Source organism: Mustela lutreola, chromosome 4 (genome assembly GCF_030435805.1).
Source record: "Mustela lutreola isolate mMusLut2 chromosome 4, mMusLut2.pri, whole genome shotgun sequence".
In the NCBI taxonomy this organism is placed as follows: Eukaryota; Metazoa; Chordata; class Mammalia; order Carnivora; family Mustelidae; genus Mustela; species Mustela lutreola.
Genome location: NC_081293.1, coordinates 172,467,655 through 172,488,811, shown reverse-complemented (window position 1 = coordinate 172,488,811; position 21,157 = coordinate 172,467,655). Strand labels below are relative to the sequence as shown.

At 36.5% G+C, this 21,157-nt stretch overlaps 1 protein-coding gene and 1 pseudogene across 1 annotated transcript in view; both read right to left on the bottom strand.

Annotated features, from left to right (window-relative positions):
- The window catches only part of KCND2 (potassium voltage-gated channel subfamily D member 2), a 489,118-nt gene that overhangs the window by 413,395 nt on the left and 54,566 nt on the right, over positions 1-21,157 (bottom strand). The gene's annotated exons all lie outside the window — the stretch shown is intronic.
- LOC131830032 (non-POU domain-containing octamer-binding protein-like) lies at positions 5,390-13,730 on the bottom strand (annotated as a pseudogene).

The following is a 21,157-nucleotide window of genomic DNA, read 5'->3' as shown; positions in this document are numbered from 1 at the left end:
GAAAATAGGAAAACTTTGTTTTCAAAACAACAAACACACCTCATTAAAACTTCTGTAAACTGATTCTCATTGAGTACTTTCCCTTCAAAGACTTCCTATACTTGTGTTCTTGTTTTGCCATTATATATGTATTTTATATACATATGCTTGCTTAAATATACTTTTGTACACTTGTGCATATAGTTTCTTAGAAAATAGAAGTTATGGAATTATAATTTTAGAATGGGGAGGGGGTTTACCAGTAATCTATTCCAACCTGATGAGGTTTACTTGTAGAGGACTGAAAAGGAAAGACATTTAAAAAACAACTTCTCAACAGAACTCAGGTCTACTGACTCCTGTTGAAGTGTTCTTCCTAGTGTTCTATACTACTGCTTCTCCGTATACACTAAGTTGATAGAGCCTCACTAAATAGAGTCTTTGCTAGGCACTGATATTTTATGTCATATACACATTAGATCTGATAATCTCTGCTTGAACAGATTTAGAAAATGACATAAACTTCAACTGCAAAAATTGCAACCTGCATGAAAACTCATTCGTAATATCCTCCATGTTTTAAGTCACCTGTATGTAAAAGTTAAATAAATGAAAGAACTGCTGCTGTTTTTCCAGGTAAAGGAAAATAATACTATATGGTTATTCTTGTTTCAAAACTCAAATATAATATTTTAAAGATGTAGACCATATTCTGCAGTGTGATAAGTATAAATATGTGTAAAGTATTAAAAACATCTATTATTTTTTCTGTTTTCCATATATAAGTTCCACGAAGGGGAAAAAAAGGGAGGGGCAGGTCCAATCAAATTCTAACTAAATACACTGCATAGTCTATCTTCTCATTTCAAGCAGGGGCACAGTGTTTGGGGTTATAAATAAATCATTACTGGAGAGAAAATAACTTCTTGAGCCAGTGTTTATTTTAATGATAGTAATTCATTAAAACTATCTAGTGACCCCTTGAAAAAATACAGCAGTTAAAAAAAAAAAAAAAACCTCAACAGCTAACATCATTTATCAAGGATGAAAAGCTTTTCCTCTAGAATAAGGAATAGGACAAGGATGTCCATCTCACCACTTTTATTCAGCATAGTGCTATAGGTCTTAGGCACAGCAATCAGACAAATAAAATAAAATAAAAGACAACCAATTGGGTAAGGAAGAAGTAAAACTTTCACTATTTGCAGATGGCATAATACTATATACAGAAAACCGTGAAGATCCTCCCAAAAACTACTAGAACTGATAAATGAATTCAGTAAAGTCACAGGTGATTAAGTTAATATGCAGAAATCTGCTACATTTCTACATGCTAATAATTAAATAGCAGAAAGAGAAATTAAGAAAACAATCCCACTTAGAATTCCACCAAAAATAGCAGAATACCTGAAAATAAATTCAACCAAGGAGGTGAAAGACCTGTACTACAAAAACAATAAAACACTGATAAAAGAAATTAAAGATGACACAAACAAATGGGAAGAAACTCCATGCTGAAAGAACCAGTATTATTAAAAATGTCCATACTACTCAAAGCAATCTATAGATTTAATGCAATTCCTATCAAAATATCAATAGCATGTTTCAAATAAAAAACTAATATTCTTAAAATTTGTATGGAAACAAGAAGACCCCAAATAGCTGAAGTAATCTTGAGAAAGAGCAAAGCTGGAGATATCCCAGCTTTTTTGAAACCCCAGACTTCAAGATATACTGCAAAGCTGTAGTAATCAAAACAGTGTGATACTTGCAGAAAAAGAGACACATAGATCAACAGAACAGAATAGAGAGCCCAGGCCCAGAAATAAACCCATAATTTTATGGTCAGTTAAGCTTTGACAAAGGAGGCAAGAATGTACAATGGGGAAAAGACAGTCCCTTCAAGGGATGGTCCTGGGAAAATTGGACAGCTACATACAAAAAAATGAAACTGGACCATTTTCTTAAACCATACACAAAATAAACTAAGAATGGATTAAGGACCTAAATGTGAGAGCTAAAACCACAAAACAATTGGAAGAAAACATAGGCAGTAATTCCTTTGACATTGGCCATAGAAACATTTTTCTCAGTATGTCTCCTCAGGCAAAAGAAACAAAAGCAAAATCAAACTACTGTACTACACCAAAACAAAAAGCTTTTGCACAGCAAAGAGAACTATCAACAAAACAAAAAGGGAACTTACTGAATGGAGAAGATATCTGCACATGATATATCCAATTAGGGGTTAATATCCAAAATATATAAAGAATGTATACAACTCAACATGGAAAAAATTAATAAATAATCTGATTTAAAAAATGAGCAGAGGATCTGAATAGACATTTTTTCCAATGAGGACATAGAGATGGCTAAGAGGCACATGAAAAGATGCTCAACATCATTCAAAACAAGAGTGAGATATCACTTCACACCTGTCAGAATGGTTAAAATTAAAAAAACACAAGAAATAGGGGCACCTGGGTGGCTCAGTGGGTTAAGCCGCTGCCTTCGGCTCAGGTCATGATCTTGGAGTCCTGGGATCGAGCCCCGCGTCCGGCTCTCTCCTCAGCGGGGAGCCTGCTTCCCTTCCTCTCTCTGCCTGCCTTTCTGCCTACTTGTGATCTCTGTCAAATAAATAAAAATTCTAAAAAAACCCCCAAAACACAAGAAATAATAAGTGTTGGTGAGGATGTGGAAAAAAAGGAACCCTTGTGCACTACTGGTAGGAATGCAAGTTGGTATAGCCACTGTGGAAAACAGTATGGAGATTCCTCTAAATATTAAAAAATAGAAATACCATATGATCTAGTAATCCCACTACTGGGTATTTACCCAAAGAAATTGAAAACACTAATTTGAAAAGATATATGCATCCCTATGTTTATTGTAGAATTACTTACAATAGCCAAGATATGGAAGCAACCTAGTGTCCATCCATAGATAAATGCATAAAGAGTGATATACAGATACAATGGGATATTACTCAAACACAAAAAAGAAAAAAAGAATGAAATCTTTCCATTTGCAACAAACATGGATGGACCTAGAAAGTATAATGCTAAATGGAATAAGTCAGTCAGAGGAAGACAAATACCATATAATTTCACTCATATGTGGAATTTAAGAAAGAAAACAAAGAGACAAACAAAAAACCAGACTCTTAAACATAGAAAACAAACAGGTGGTTGCCAGAAGAAAAGGAGGTGGGGGGATTGGTGAAATAGAGAAAGGGGCTTAAGAATACACTTATCTTGATTGAACTTTGAAAAATATAAAGAATTTGTAAATCATTATATTGGACACCTGAGACTAATATAACACTGTATGTTATTTATACACGCATATATTCATTCATACATACATATAGATCTATACACCCTTGTCACCTTATACACCTTATACACCCTATACACCCTTGTCAATCCCACTCCTGCCACCAGTTGGAGTTTTTAACAAGTATCCTAGCTGATACTTATGCACTGAATGTATCTCTACACTTTTTCCCCCTCATCCTGCCAGCCATCTACCATTAGTACAACTTACTGTATCAGAAAAGTACTCAATTTAAGGAGACCTAGAATAACTATCTATGAAGGAGGATTTTTGATTTTTGTTAGCTTGATCAAAACTTAGAATCCAAATGGTTTGTGTAATTACCCATTTCTAATGTTAATATTATTGCCACTAATTATATTTCTATGTTGATAAGCTATAAGAAAAGAAATAAATTTCTACCACATATGGAACCAGCCTTCAAAGACAGAATGTGTCAAGGGACTTGGAAAGAGCTCAAATTAAGCCATATATGACTGCAAGGAACAAACAAACAAAAGGAGGTGGCACTTTCATCACAGAAGACAATATGGACAATTTGGGGGAATCTCAAATCTAGGAGATGATAGTGGGAAAGCAGGGTGATTATTCACAGAATCACAGGCTCTCAGATCAGAAAACGTCTATAGCAATTATTCAAGATAGTTTCCCATCCTCTCCTTACATAAATTGTGTAATATTCTTAATAAGAGGTGTGATGGCTTCTGATTGAACACTTCTCATGACAAATAAATGAGAAGGGGAACAAAAAAATGAAACAACCTGTAACAATATACCACCTTAAATAATAGGGTTAAGCAAAAAATAACTAGGATATAAAAAAATAAGTAGGATATATAGTTTTGAGTTTTTATATTATGATATGTTTACTTCTTTGCAATATTAGTTGTATTATTACTTCTTTGTGCTTCCCTAAATTTGATTAAGTATTTGAGCCAAATAAAACAAAACTCATGATTAATATGAATGTAGTAATTAAACTGTGCTTCTAATGCAGTAACTTGAGGGAAGTTTTACTATGAAATGGCAATTCCCGTACTATTGCTGCCTGTGAAGAGAAGAAAGAATTAAATTAAAAGTAAAAAAAAAAAAAAGCCACAGAAAACCAAGTCTTGCTATCAGGGTCATTAATATGCCTCCCATGTGGATCACTTACCACCCCCCCTTTTTTTTAAGGCTTAAAATGTATTTTAATAAGTTTACTGCATTACTGCTACATTTCTCAGAAAAACTCCAAAGACATCAGGGACAAATCAAACATGGTACACTAGTGGGGGGAAAAAATGCACAACATAACTACCTAGGATAGGCAAGGGTAAGAGCAACTGTCCAACCTTCAGCACAAAGAAACCTTGCTCCCAAGATAGTACTAGGTCTATCAAGAAACCTGTGAACAGCAACATCAAAGACACAAAAGGGCCATTCCTGGGTTGTCCTTACCCAAGAAAAAAGTTGGAGGCAACTTAACATGAGATTTTTTTAAAGGTACAATCCAAATGAAAATCTCTAAGAGAAAATGTCTTCCTTAGGACATAAGGGGTAATACATGGGATATAATAGAACCATATGTATCTTGTCTGTGACCTCTGTGGACATTTGCCTGGATTCCCACCTGTGAGTGAATGGAACAACGAGACTAAGGTCACTGGGGGAGGTTTGGTTTTGTGGTGTATGCGGCAGTGTCTCTGGGTTTCCAGGGTATAAGAACAAGAAAGCAAATACAACAGGATGAGTAAAGAATGGAATGATCAAGATTAATGGGAGCTCTAACTGGATCCATTTTGCCATAGTTCCTCCCCACCCACACCCCCAGGCCCTCAACAATCAAGGGAGACTTCAGGAATGCACCACACAGAATCAACTTGCTAAATGATAAACCGCACAGAACTGATTTGTTAAATACCGCCCCTCCCTCACCCTCAGCCTCCCCCAAACTCCCTCAGAGTAGTGCGGGCAAGGAAGACCCAACTATTGGGAGAAACCCCTAACACTTTTCCATGGCAGAATTCAGGCTAGGCTAGGGTCCTTCTTTTAAGGGTTTATGGGAAACTAGACATGGAGATTTTTGTTAGTATCAGAGATGTTCATCTGGAGCAAATTCAGCTCCAGGAGCTGCATGGTTGAATGCAGGGTGGGGGTGAGGCGGGGTTCCACTAATTGCCCCAATTTCTTCCACTGTACAGCTGGGCCAAAGCATTCAGTTGTTGGTAGGGTCAATCGCAAGGTTCCATCTGGCATAATGGTGACAGGTCCTGGAGGAGCTGTGCCAGCTGGCACTGGAGCAGGGGCACGGTGACTCTGTTGTTGATGCCCACAGCACCTCCCATTGCCACCCGGCCCATCTGTATCTCCTGTTCTCTTGCATCAGGGCACGTTCCCTTGAATCCTTCCCGCTGTAATTGCCTCATTTCTTGCTGTTGCCGCCGCATCTCCTCCTCACAGTGCCTGCGCTCCTCCTCCCGTCTGAGCTCCAGTTACTTCCGTTTTTGCCTTTCTTGGTTGTGCAGCGCTTCCATCCCCCAAAGTTCTTGATGCTACATCGAATTCTGTCTCATGAGCATGAACTGGTGTCATGGCGGGCAGCCTCCGTCTCCAACTTCTCACAAGTCCCTTGATGCTGCGGTCCGCTTGGTCCTGCTGCTGCTTCTCCGTCTCTGAGTGCCTTCCAGCACGTGGCATACTCATACTCCAAGGAGCCAGGCTGTGCAGATTTGGGTGGCTGCTCTCACTCCGTGTGAAATGGCTCACTCTTTATCACCAGCTTCTCGGGAAGTCCGTCTTCATCATCCAGCTGGTCCATGGGCTCCACAGTCACAGACTGAGTAAATACGGTCAGCAGGAAGGAGCCTTCGCTGCACCTGTCCAGAGCTTTCCGAGCAGCTGGCTTCCCTGAGAATTCAAGTTCCTTCCCCTGGGGGCCTTTCTCGATCATCCACAGTGATGACAGCCCTTTCCACCTGGCCAAACATGGAAAAGGCTTCCTCCAGCAGTTCGTTGGAAACGCACCAAGGAAGGTTTCGGACTGCACTGGGTGCGCTGCGGCAGGCAGAGCACACACTCAGCCGCTTTCCATGGAGCGGCACATTGACCAGCTCTGCTTGCGAGATCTCCCCTAGTGTTCCTGTTTGCCAGTGGATAGAGCCAAAGCCCTTCTCCTTAGGAATGAAGACTCCACTTGCCATCCCATATTTCTCAAAGAGTTTCCTCTTCTCATCCTCAGTGAGGTCAGGAGGAGGACTGCCCACAAATTGCTGGTTGTGTTGGGTGAAGGTCTTCTCTCCTGGTTTCCTAAAATTCTTCAGATTAATAGTCAAGTGTTCATTTTGGCTGCTGGCTTGTTGTCCATTTGCGGGTCCTGGTGGTGGTGGTGGCTGCTGCTGTTGCTGCTGCTGGTGACGCTGATGATGCTTCTCTGAGTTAAAGGTTTTGTTGCATTTTGCACCTTTTTATCGACTGTTCTCTTGGCAGAGTAACAGCAACACTGTTGTCCTCTTGGATTACTTCTTAAAACTAATTCTACTCCCTCAGCCTTGACCTTCTCAGTGGAGGAGGAGTGTCACCTGACAGAAACTTGGCACAGTCCACCTCTGGTGATTGTCACATCCACCTTGGAAAATAGATTCTTTTTTTTTTTTTTTTAAAGATTTTTATTTATTTTATTTGACAGACAGAGATCACAAGTAGGCAGAGAGGCAGGCAGAGAGAGAGAGAGGAGGAAGCAGGCTCCCTGCCGAGCAGAGAGCCCGATATGGGGCTCGATCCCAGGACCCTGGGATCACGACCTGAGCCGAAGGCAGAGGCTTTAACCCACTGAGCCACCCAGATGCCCCGGAAAATAGATTCTTAAACCAAAATGTTACTCTATTCTGGAGGACAGAGTTAGGGTAGAGGGAGAATCTAGTTTTTCTTTATTTACTGCAGCACCGATTAACATCTTATGCCTAAAGAACTTACATACCAGGAAGACTCGTGCTATTTTACCATGTTGGGTCCTGGGGGTGATGCAAATAAATTAAAGCTACTGGTGACCCAAGTACCTGTGCGAATTTTAAGATGAAGTGAGACACATACTCTTGTCCCTAATCGAAGACAAGTTTCCAGAGTGGAATACCCTTACACAATAATTATGGGGCCAAGACCCTTAGCATAAATGCTAGATATGGAAAATATGGTTTTATCGACTGTCGTTGAATGGCTGGTTTACATGCTCTCAAAAGGTAATTTTTACTCCTGAAAATGCATCTTCCAAGTCAGGAACTATTATCATCTCTCTGTAAGGACACTAGTTGACCTATGTTTCTTCAAAATGTCATCTGTTCAAATACTTCAAAATTTCTATTTTGATGCTTGAATATATTATTCTTTAGGCTAAACTGCCATGCTCTTTTACCTCTTTTGATGCTCATAAGATATGAAACCCCCTGTTTCTTCTTCTAAACTCAGGTTGATCCATGTTCCTTTTAAAGAGCTATATGTTGTAACAGAAAACAAAATAAAAATGACTTCAAATGTTAAAAAAGTGTATTATCTCAAGAACCTAGTTTCTCCCACCACTACACTGCAGCAGACAAAATTCTGATTATAATTCATTTATATAAACTAAAAAATGATTATATTTACATGGCATTTTAAAATAAACATTTTTAAACTTACTCACAAGTTGTTAAGATCTAAAGTGCCAAAAGATGTTTTGGAAAGTGTTTTGGAAAATGGTCCTCAGAGATTGTCTGGAGATGCATGAAATGAAGTAGTAGTTTGGCAACAATAATGTATTTTTATTAATGTAAATAGCTAATTCTACTGAATCAGTATCATTGTTATTATAGATGGAATTGGTTAGTTGAAATATCTGTGTTGATTAAAACAAAAGAATAATTGAATATAATCAGTTAAATTTCAGAGAGTCAGAATTTATATCATCAGTGGACTATATTTTGGAAGAAAAAAATAATACTTAGATTCTTCCCACAAATTTTTTTCTTGTATTTTTCTTACCCTTCAAACTGTGCCATATGGCAAAGGTCCTAAAACACTTTCTTGGAAACTGTCTGTTGGTTTCATTAAGACTTGGGTTGCTTTTCAACAAATGGGGCAGAATTTCTAAGAATCTGTCTATGTTTTATCATCCATTTCTTCTGGCGATTGACAGTAACCATCTGCAGGTGTAGAAAGAAACTAAACCTTAATGGGACCCAGCCAAGTAGTAAAGTTTCACTTGAATACAATTACATCAATTAATCTGTAGTTGCAATCTCTTTTTTAGAAACAGATAATGTTTCATTTATTTCTTGCAATAAACTAATGAAAAAGTCACCGAACAAATTATGAATTTCCTTTCCAGATAATGTAATCCTGCTGAGCGTCAACTGTCTTAACACATCAGATTTAATATACAGAAGTGGTTCAAACAGGGTAGGACCCAGGTCTCCCTTCCTCCAGCACCATGCACTTCCAATGGACAGAGGACACTGTAGGGAATGCTTATCATAAAGACTGATTCTAGAAGGTAGCCAAAACACTGAAGACTATTCACAGCAACTCTGGGTGAGCGTATTGATTTACATAATTTAAAATAGTATGTGAAGTAAAGTAATTCTGAATGTGTTAAAAAGCTGTCTTTATTATCTTGGCTAAATTTTTGTTTGCTTAATTTTGAAAGATTGTCTAGTTCCCTTTTCACTTAATAAAATGATTTTGTATGAGCCTTTATGTAAAATTTTCAACCATTTAAGGCTCTAGAAACTAAAGTAGGCCATTGATTAATGCCTTTTTTTTTTTTTTTTTTAAGAAAGAGGAAGAGAGAAATTTTAAGCAACCAAGTAACAGTGAGCTTTTATAATCTGTTTCTCTTTTGTACAGCTCTTCATGTGGTCATCTAGAGCAGGTTTCTGTCCCAAGTTTTATGAAAGACTCCTTTAAAAGAAGCTCCAAACTGGGATGCCAGAGTATTAAACATTCAGCGAAGCATTTAAGAAAAGTACGGGATATAAAGACTTCAATAGCCATTCATTTATACTGGAAACACGACTTGATTAAATGAAAAGCTAACTGTATTTGGGTTTCTTACATTTAATAAAGAACCTTCCAACTAATGTCAGCCAGATCTACCTACTTTTTCTTACTTGACATAATTAGTACCCTCAATCCTGTTTCACAAATGTTATCATTGATTTATAAGCACAAACAAAATATATGTGGCTTATTGCTTAATGACTTACACTTGACAATCCTAAATATAAGCTTTCATATGCCACAAAAGGAGCTGATCATTGGCTTCAAGTTAGGAACATTTAAAAGATGACCCCATAAGTGGCTATTTGCATTTCTGTGGTATTTTAAGGTGTGACTGTTTTATTATTGTTTTAATTTGATGGAGGATAAAGAGTGGCTTCTGATGTTCACTTGCTTATTTTACATTCTACTGATACTACTGCTGTAGACATTGGAGATAATGAGTAATATCAACTTACGTTCAGTGGCACTGCAGGTGGAGGGGGTTTGATATACAAAATGTTAAAACAACAGAAAGAACAAAAAGGTAAAATGAGCACGTGGAAGGAGGTCTTCACAACATCACTGCTTCCATAGAGGAGGTGATTAATGGGATTAAAAAAATAATGAAAGCAGAGCAGAAGGATGGGACACAAGGAAATTTTAAAAGGACAAATGAAAAAGGAGGGAGGCTATGGCTAGAGAGAAAGGGGTAAAATTAGGGTATTTTGCAATCTTAGAACTGGGGTGCCTGGCTGGCTCAGTCAGTAGAGCACATAACTCTTGTGAGTTCAAGCCCCACCAATTTTGGGCAAAGATTTTACTTAAAAAGAAAACAACGACAAAAACTTAGGGGTCCCTGGGTGGTGCAGTCATCTGAATATTCAACTCTTGGGACATAGAATATTGCACTTCAATGTGCAGCCAAAGCTTCATGGTGACTTTAGAGAATTCTTCAGATTTTTTTCACTTACTTCAGAAGAGCTACAAGAGAATTTATTATGGTGGCCTTTTTCTTTTAGCATGACAAATACTTACATGCTGTGTTAGAAGATAAATTATAAGCATAGGTAATCTGTTACACTCATTGTTAATTTCTTCAGTTACTTGTGGTGTTATGAAAGCTAAAACAAAGCAAAAACACTGATCTGATTGTTTCTGCTAACATGATAAATGCTACCAAAATGCCTTTCTAATCCCTTTCCTAACTACACACTACTTTCTCCCTCTCTCTCAACTTCTTTTCTTCCTTTCCTTTCCTCTCCTTCCCTCTTCTCTGTCTCTGTCTCTTTCTTTTTCTTTCTCTCTTCTTCCTTAGGAAAAACACACCCAGTACCCCAGGCCAAGGAAAAAAGTAATTTTGAAAACTACCAAAAGTTTAGAACCATTAAAAACAGAATATTTCTTAAAGGATAAAAATGAAAAGGGCCTTACCTTGATCCTTTTTCATTATAAGTTACAATCATAAAATGACTAAATGAGAATTAAAATAATATTAATTGCGCTAATGTTACTATTTATTTCTACTAATAAATGTGAGGAAGTTCAATAAGATATGATTAAAATTTAAATCTTAAAATGTTGTTTTCTTAAATGTTTCAAGCTGTCCTGGCTATTAAACTTCAATAGTGTAAAAAGCTAAAATGCAGGAAAATGACACTGTTCTGAGATCTTAAAAAAATGATGAAGAACAAAGTCATGCAATGCAATATTTTAAGGTTATTTTTAACTTAATTTTCTTGTTATTTTTATCTTCAGATCAAGCCTGTTTCATTTCTCAGTTCAATTTCAGCTACATTTGTATGTAGATTTTACATAGTTAACAACATTGATAGTCTATAATCCATTTTAAAAATCCTTTCTGAGGTGTTGAAAGCATCCTGCTTTATTTAGAAACAGTAGCATAAAAATAATGAAATACCCAAATATCTACATATATTAATTTCTCTGCACCTGCATGATTGTTCTATCATTTTTCACATTCTAAAATGGAACTCATCCATCAGTTTGATATGAGCACATAAACATAGTTTCTTGTGCCTTTTGCTTATTTCATCAGCTTCGTGTTTGAGTTTGATAAAAAGAAAAAACGGTATATTAAAAATAGTAATGTTAGCTAATGCTTATTGATTTTTTTTTTTAATGTGCAAGGCACTTTTCTAAGTATTTAAAATAAAGACTCATTTTGCCCTTAAAAATCCATCTAGAGTAGGTATTTCATGATCCTAATTTTATAGAGGAAGAAACTGACACATTAAAAAGTATAAGCAACTTGCTCAAGTTTCCCATACTAATGAATGGGGAGCTGGGTTCCCAGCCAGTCTATGTTCTAGCGTGCCATCAATATACTCCCTGTATAGATCTTGTTTTATTTACAGCAAAACAAAGGAACAAATAAAAAAAAATACTTCTAAATGGTGAAATTAATGGAGCATTCCACCAAATAATCTATAGATGTAAAGTACATCGTAGTATATGCTGCATTTAAATCATGAATAAACAACATGGAGCCTGGATGAATTTGCAGCATAATCAGCAAGAATTTGCCACATTTTTCTAAAATCAGAAATTCTGGGGCGCCTGGGTGGCTCAGTGGTTTAAAGCCTTTGCCTTTGGCTCAGGTCATGATCCCAGGGTCCTAGGATCCAGCCAGGCACGGGGCTCTCTGCTTAGCAGGGAGCCTGCTTCTTCCCTTCTCTCTCTCTGCCTGCCTCTCTGCCTACTTACGATCTGTCAAATAAATAAATAAAATCTTTAAATAAATAAATAAATAAAAATAAAAATAAAATCAGAAATTCATCCAACTCTGTAAAACTCCCCATTGTATGGATAAAAGCAGGAAGAACTTCCTTCATTGCCAACAAAGAATTGGTTATTTGACATCCAGAGTGTCCTGTTTAAGGACAGTGAGGAAGTTTTTATCAAATCACTGCAAATGCCAGAACTCAGAATATAGCTCATTCATTGTCAAAAAGGACTTGAGAAAGCAGGAGTGCAAGATAAGAAAATACAAAATGACCAGAAAAAAGATATGTGTCCTCCTTTTATTTGCCAAAAATCCTCCATTTTCTATAGGGGAAAGCAAAAGAGATCTCCTTTAAATTCCTTAAATTTTGTATTTTCACAAAAACAACATCAGAATAAACTCATGGGAGATGTAACTGAATTTTGAAATGGCAAGGAAAATTCACATTAAGGTTCTGAATCAGAAAGTATGCATGGGTATAAATACATAATAAGTTAGTTATATTTTCATTATCTTGTAGTTTCTTCTTACCACATAATATTATTTTATTTCCATGACAGTAGATTACAGTAGCTGTCCATTAGCTAGGTTAAGGGGATTCATAACTGAATTAAGTGAGGGCAAATAAGTAAAAAATTGAATAATTTATAGTGAGATATTTTTATGGCATTTCCCAGATGACTTTAGTGAGATTAAAAAAAAAAAATATGTTAAAAAGTACTGAAAGCGGAGTTTCACAAATATCAAACATATACTTATTGATAAATCATCTATTAATTCACATAATTTATATGATAAAGAGCATACCACAAAAACAAATTTGAATGTATATTTTTTGTTTATTTATTTTTATTATTTTGAGCGAGCAGGGGCATGAGGGGCAAAAGGAGATAGAGAGAATCATGGAACCCAATGTAGGGCTCCATCTCAGAACCCTGAGATCCTGACCTGAATTAAAATCAAGAGTTGGAGGCTTAACGGATTGAGTCACCCATATGGCCCTTGAATGTGTTTTTAGACTCCTAATACTTGAGGGAAATGAAAGGGCTGTTAATATGCCTATGCTTCTCATACATAAACTTGTTATTTTCCTATTTTGAAGCTAAGAACCAAAATGTGAATATCAAAGATAAGCAACCTATAGATTAGAAATTTCCCCCATTTCTTGATAATATTCCTGCCTTTCTTTAGGGTTGAGAGACATTTTATGTACTAATTCACTCACTTATTCACTCATTTATTATTTAAGATAAATTGTCTCCTCCTGAAGCTGTAATTCAACATATCCATCTATTCATAGTACAAGCTTAAGCATGCTTATGTTTGAAACAGAAAATCCTGGTTTGCTTCCCAGTCTTCCTATTTACCAGCTAAATGGCTATTGCCAAATTACTTCATAACCACCAAGTTCCTCACTTATAATGTGAGAATGATACTAGTATCTACCCAATAGGGTGGTTTAAAGATTAAACAAGGTAAGACAGTATAGCAAAAAGTAAATATTCAGTAAGTATTACTGACCATTGAGTAAAAAACTAATAATGAATTTGGCTATCTAAGTACTTAGGAAGTCCTTTTATAACGCCTCACAAGAGCTGTATAAGTAAGCAGTGGAAGGTCCATCAACAGAGACTGAACCACTGAAAGATGCACCACCAAGACCAGTTGGGAACGCCATGACATCACATCATAAAATACAAATAAATTCCAATGGCTGTAGTAGCTGGAATAATTATAGGAAGTAACTGAGTGAAATCAAAATATATGTCTTGGTAGGTATGTGTTATAGACCGTAGTAGTTGCTCAGTGAGATGGGAGACAACACCAAATCTGTGGAATGAGTGACACACGTGCTGTGGCATGATTTCAAACTGCACTAAAACAGAAAGGACTCAGTGGGAAGGTAATCAGATTATGGAATAGATATTTTCACGAAGTTTTACATATAACTTAATTAAAAATAAATTCTGTAAACTTTCAAATGATCTGGGGCAAGGTTGTTTTTTTTGTTTTCTGTTTTTTTTTTTAAAGATGTTTTTAACTTTCTAAAAGAAGTCTCCTTCTATAGGGAGAGTGATTATTTCTGTATACTTCTTTCAAAAACCTGAGTTTGCATATCTTCCCACTCCTTCATGATGAAACAGGGTTGAGTAAATACAACAAAGGCTACAAAGGTGTCAAAAAGTATATTATGTACCTCATATTATAATTTATTATTTCCCGGGACCTCTGGGTGGCTCAGTTGGTTAAGCGGCTGCCTTCGGATTGGGTCGTGATCCCAGCATCCTGGGTTCAAGTCCCACATCGGGCTCCTTGCTCAGCAGGAAGCCTGCTTCTCCCTCTGCCTGCCATTCAGTCTGCCTGTGCTCGCTTTCTCTCTCTCTGACAAATAAATAAATAAATAATCTTTAAAAAAAAGAATTTATTATTTCCTATAATTTTATTAACTTATAAATTTCTTTAGTTGCCGCAATTGGGATTGATTCTAGCAAACAAAATTTTGTCTGTAGTCTTGAAACAGTGAATCCCATTTAGTTTTAGGAAAGTAACTCTTCATGCAAGAAGAGAGAGATAATTCTAAACATTAACTAGTTTGTAGAAGAAGCATTTTAAATAAATGGGGAGATGAAAACTTTTACAAACATATTCTGAATTTAGTAATCAGTAAGGTTTCCTCCTAGAGCTGTGTCTGAAAACTCATGTTGGGACATCTGCATCTTAAAGGTTTAATGCAGCTCCTTTAAGTGAGTTGGGGGAAATCGGAGCGGGAAACAAATTATAAGACACTGTGGATTCTGAGAAACAAAACTGAGGGTTTTGGAAGGGAGGGGAGCTAGGGGTTGGGTGAGTCTGGTGGTGAATATTAAGGAGGGCACATATTGCATGGAGCATTGGGTGTGGTGCATCAACAATGAATTTTGGAACACTGAAAATAAATAAAATGAAATAAAATGAAAAAAAAAATACTACCTGTAATCTCTAAAGGCCTTTTATGCTAACAAAAGACCATTAGTAACTATATGCAAATTCACACCCTGAATTCTAGAATAAACACTTCCAGAAGTTCTTAAACTACATTTTCCTTAACTTTTGAGCCTAAATTTAAGTAATTTGGCGAGCCTTGTAGACTGCATATTTTATGGCAATGTGGAAGTTTTATTATCAAAAAAGAGTAACACTTTCACATCTGAAAAAAAAGTCCTTTTTTCTTCCTATTGTCCCACACAATTATCATTAAATATTTATTGACCAAGTATTTAATTTTTTTATCCTAGCTCCACCACCCTCTCAGCTGGATGTTAATATAGTAGGCTACACTTGTTTTGTTCAGAACCATATACCTAACACACAGTTCAGAAATTGGCACTCACCCACTGATCAATGTTTATTGAAGGCCTATTGCTGTGTGGGCATAGTTAGTAGTACAAGGTATAATCCAGGTGAACCATGTCACTGCTTTCTTGCAGTTCACATTCTTGTGAGCAAGAGAGAAAATAAACAAATAAGCTCTCTACATATTTGCAAAGCATGTGAAAGAACAAACTGAATAAATATTGAACAAAAAATTAAATGCCGAATCTCTATTCTCTATTCTGACGATCATTATCTTGTACAACTTCCTCAAAGAGGTCTAATTCTCCAGTTTGGAGACCAAATAAAGTATATCTCCCCTACCATAATAGACTATCAATTATTTTTTATTTTACTTCCATATCTATATATATATATATATATATACATGGATGTGTATGCACATTTATGCATATTGTTGTAATTGAATGAGTCACTTTAAGAAGCAGATTAATCCAAATATTATATGTAATCCCTTTTCCTTTTGAATTTTTTGGAGTTAAGACAGAAATTTCTACTTTTTCTTTCTTTCTATTTTTTGTTTTGTTTTTGTTTTCGTTTTGGCCAGATGTCCAGGATCAAAGTATAAAACAAATATCATTTTTCTATTCTACTCTGTCATAAAGTAATGAAACATTTATCATTGAGCTACACTAAAAAGGTTATGTTCAATTTATCAGAGTGCTCTGCTCAGGCAGCTCAAAAGAAGAGTAGGCTTCATCAGCACACAAGTGTTCTGAGTCATCTTTCCCAATCAAAGGATTACACATTTAACGTATCCATTGACAGTCATATAAAAATATACATATGTAAACTCAATATAAATATTTAAATTTATATACAAATGATAGTTTAATAATATAGTAACTTAAGAAAGTAGAACGTGCCCAGAGACACTTTCATTTGTAAGTTTCTATGTGAGCCCAACCATGTTATTTATCAAACTCGTGTCTTTAAAGAAATCAATTTGTACAATTAAGAAAAACTTTGAAAACCAGGGTTCCTAATTTCACTGGTAATTGAACTATTACTCTCATGCCTTCTTGTTGATGTCAGCTTTCTTTCCCTACTGTGAGTACTGGGATTCTTTATGACCAAAGGTCGACCACACATGGAAGCACATGTCAACATGACTGCCTCGATGTTAATCTCCAAGCCTAGGGTGCTATTTTCAAATGGTCGATTCTACTTTGAAATACTAACAAGTTTTCTGGGGCGCCTGGGTGGCTCAGTGGGTTAAAGCCTCTGCCTTTGGCTCTGGTCATGGTCCAGGCTTCCTGGGATCAAGCCCAGCATAGAGTTCTTTGCTCAGCGGGGAGCCTGCTTCCCTTCCTCTCTCTCTGCCTGCCTCTCTGCCTACTTGTGATCTCTCTCTGTCAAATAAATAAATAAAATCTTAAAAAAAAAAAGTTCTGTATCTTTATGCCTCCCTAAAAAACATACATATTCAATGTGCATTTTTTTTCAATGTGCATTTTTTTTTAGAAATCACAAACAAACATGTGCACACACACAACACACACATGAACAGAGTTTAATAACTCTATTTAGCACTAAAATAACTATGTGCTAACACATTCAGCATCTGTTCTCTTCAGTTCATTTTTTTTTTTTTTTAAGACTTCATTTCAGAGAGAGGGAGTGCATGTATGAGAGAGGGTTCAGGAGCAGGGGAAGGGACAGAGACAGAAGCAGACTCCTCCTGAGGGAGCCCAGCGAAACGCAAGGCTGCTTGACTTGACTTGACTCCACATGGGGGTCGATCCCAAGACCCCAGGATCATGATCCGAGCTGAAGTCAGAGGCTTAATCAACTGAGCCACCCGGGGACCCCGTCCATCCTGTCTTATGAAAAGAGGCACCCTTTAAAATTGTGTGTCCATATCACTCTCCTGATTAAAATAATTGGCATCTCTCAGTGTTTAACAAAGAAACAAATTCCAAATAATCCCTTAAATTTCTTGATAAGACACAACAAACCTTTCACAATCTGACATAGTCTACCTTTTTTAGCCTACATGACTTTCTTCTGTGTGCAGCTCTCCGGCCACACAGAACCATCTACTGCCTCCAACATACTTATCATTTAAAGCCTATGAATCTTTAAATTTATTCTCTCTACCTATAATATCATTATCCACTTTTTATAGGCATTTTTGAGCAATTTCCTGCTCATATTTTCTCGTTACTATAAATGTCACCTCTTCTGAGTTTCTGTAATGCACTTAAGGCATATTTTATGTATCTCAGCATCTCCTGAATGCCATATTTTGGGTACTCAATAAATGCTTATTGTGTCAATGATTGGTAATAACTGGAATCGATGAGAACAGAAAGACATCCTAAATTTGGTTTCTTCTTTCAAAGACTTCATAATGAAGTATGGAAGAACAAGTGTGTTGGACATAACCAGAACATTAGCTAGCATACATAAAGAAACTAGAAAGGAAAGTAAAAAACATAGAAAATAAGAGTGGCTTATTTTCAACAAAATAAGGGTGGCTCCTCTTCAACAAAATTACTGTTCTTGCATTCTTTGTCTTGTCCTACTCTGAATCTATCTACCAGGTTAGAGAGAGCGATCACCGTCCTCCCGCCAACTTCCATTTGCCGTCAGTCATTCTAGCCCTTTGCTTCTCCTTTCTAAGGGCTGCGTCTTTCTCCGTTACTACATCTTCATTCTAATTTTCTTCCTTTTAAGCCATTACAATAAACTCTTAATTGGCTTTTCTGCTTTCAATTTCAAACCACTTCAATCAATTTTCCAAAGCACAGCCACATTGTTACTTCTTGACTCGAAATTCCTTAGCCAGTCCCTGTCTTTGACAGGATAAAGTAAAAGTCCTTTTGTAAAGAGAGAGGTATTTCCCTAATTTGCTGCCCACATGGCTGTGCACTGGCTGCATGGTAGATAAGCTTCACGCACACACACACACACACACACACACACACAAACACTGAGCCACAAAGACTACCAAATTCTCACATTTACACGTTTTGCATCTGTGAGTCCTTGGATACTCTCCAATCTTGAACACCAGGCAGTGCCATATTCATTCTACCAGACCTTACTAAAATGACTTTTCCTTTGTGAATATTTCTTTAATTCTCTCCTGCAGATATGATCCCTCTTCCCTTTGTAACACCCCTGTTACCACTATAATTCATTATTACACTTCTTACTGTTAGATGTCAGTCACCTACTCAAGTTGCATCTATCTCTAGTGCCTGGAACATATTCAGTTCTAAAATTACTCATTGTTTATTATCTTTTAAGTGGTACCAACTGACAAAGGAGCTCAAAGTGGAACAGAACCACTCAGACAGTTTGACTCAAGGATTTTTAATTTCTAAAATTAAAAATCAATTAAAATTCAATTAAATTGAATTTTAATTTAATTCAAATTAAAAATATTGAAAAATAATTTCAGTATTTTTCTTATTAATCTAAAGCATGATTTTCTTACTTTTCTATTTGCAAACCCTACACTAACACATGCACTTTAATATTTAATGCTGTGATATTGTGATTTATAAGAAAAAATGTACATTTGGTCATTCAGATGACCAAAATATATTTCTTGTATATATTTATTTGGTTTTTGTCCAAGGTTCCTGGCTCACCACTCCCCAAACCCTACGAATTTCCTAAGTGTTGAGAATAATAAAGTTATTTTTTGCTTATGTTAATGGGGTGACTTTTGGAAAGCACCCAAGGACTGAGGCTGGTTGTCAGAACTGACCATGTGATTAGAGGACTGAAACATTCAGTTTCAGCCCACTCCCCACTCCTACCCTCCAGGGTAGGGGGAGGGGCTGGAGATTCAGTTTAACAACCAGTGGTCAATGATTTAATCAATCATTCCTTTATACTGAGGCATCCATAAAACAAAACAAAACAGAACAAAACAAAATAAAGGGGCTCAGAGAGCATCCAGGTTGCCGATCACAGGAAGATATGGCAATAGTGGCATGCCTGGAGAGGGCATGGCTGCCCTGTGCTCTTTCTGCAGACCTTGTCCTATGCATTTCTTCTACCTCTCCATTCATGCATTACATACTTTTATCATAAACCAATGGTCTAGTAAGTAGAATGTTTGTCTAGGGGCACCTGGGTAGCCAGTGGGTTAAAGCCTCTGCCTTCAGCTCAGGTCATGATCCCAGGGTCCTGGGATGGAGCCCCACATCAGACTCTCTGCTCAGCAGGGAGCCTGCTTCCTCCTCTCTCACTCTCCGCCTGCCTCTCTGCCTACTTGTGATCTGTCAAATAAATAAAAAAATCTTAAAAAAAAATGTTTGTCTAAGTTCTGTGAGCCTCTCTAGCAAGGCAATTAAACCTAAGAAGGGGATCATGGAAACCTCTGATTTCTAGTCAATCAGAATTACAGGTGACAATCTAAGCGTGCAATTGCATGTAAAATGACAAGGGTGTGGGGGCATGGTGGGGGGTGTGGTGGAGGGTGGGGGGGTGGAGCAGACTTGCAGGACTGAATCCTTAACGTGTGGAAAGTGTCAAAATCAAGTTGAGTTGTAGGACACGTAGCTGGTGTCTGGGGTCCTGTTGTATGGGTGGCAAAATACCCCCTCTCCACACACTGGCATTGGTGGGTGTCAGGACCTTTTAAATGCTAACCAACTAATATCTATATGCCAAGAAACTATTTCATGGCTTAGAACATAGTATGATACTAATTAGCATATTTAGATAGAAACATGAAGTGTAATATTGATTATATGACTTCTACTACATTAAATGGAGAGCAAAAATGTTTCTATAGTAAGACTTCATAGAATAGAGATGTAATTATATTAAATCTTATCTCTAGTTTCTCGAAATATATAAAATATTGACTTGAAAATATAGTTATGTAAAGGATATTTTTTAAATGATTCTAAAATGATTTGGACATGTTTTTTCTTTCTTAGTATCTTAATGCAGGAAGGAGATATAAGAACATGGAGCATTTTAGGTGAACTAACTGTAGTATTATTTATTGTGACCTAACTTTAGAAGCAAGAAAGAATTTGCTTCTATATTCCCTTTTCCTTCTATTTCATAGCTAGTATTTTGATAAGCTTATCTACCTTATGAAGAAATTTAAAAGCCCAGAACCTATGCCTGATGTTAATAAGAAAGTCTATTGTAACATATGAAATATATGGAATAGAATGGTGAGTGTAAGGTCTGTGTCTTCTTTTTGGCTTAGATTTTTGTTTAAGAAAAGTGTAATCTGGTACAGTGTATTACTATTCTACAATTTATCCTTTAAAAATAAAAATAGCTCTACAGCTACTCCCTTGTTACTTCATGGCAATTTTGGAGGAATGCCTGAGATTATATTTAGAGCCCTGTAAGAAATAAGAAAAAAAAAATCAACAACAATGAATAGCAAACTTAGGGTTCATTCAGGAAGAAAGTATTAGAATCATCTCTAATAATGAGGCTAATGGAAGGGAATCACAGCTCAGAAAATATAAGATAAATGCTCTAATGTTTCCATGCACTAATGCTATAAGGAAGGAGAGGATGGAAAGCAGTAGGTGAAAGGCAAACTATGCTAATCTATTGAACACTGATGATAACGCTAGCATAAAATTGTCTTAAATTTAACATGAAAAAAATATCTACAAAATCGAAGTCAACTGTATGCTGACATAGGGTTAGTGTGCTTAATTTCTAGATTGCTACCAGATATATTAATGAATCTCCATTTCTTTATTTATAAATGTTTATGATATTGTCTCAAAAAGCAAT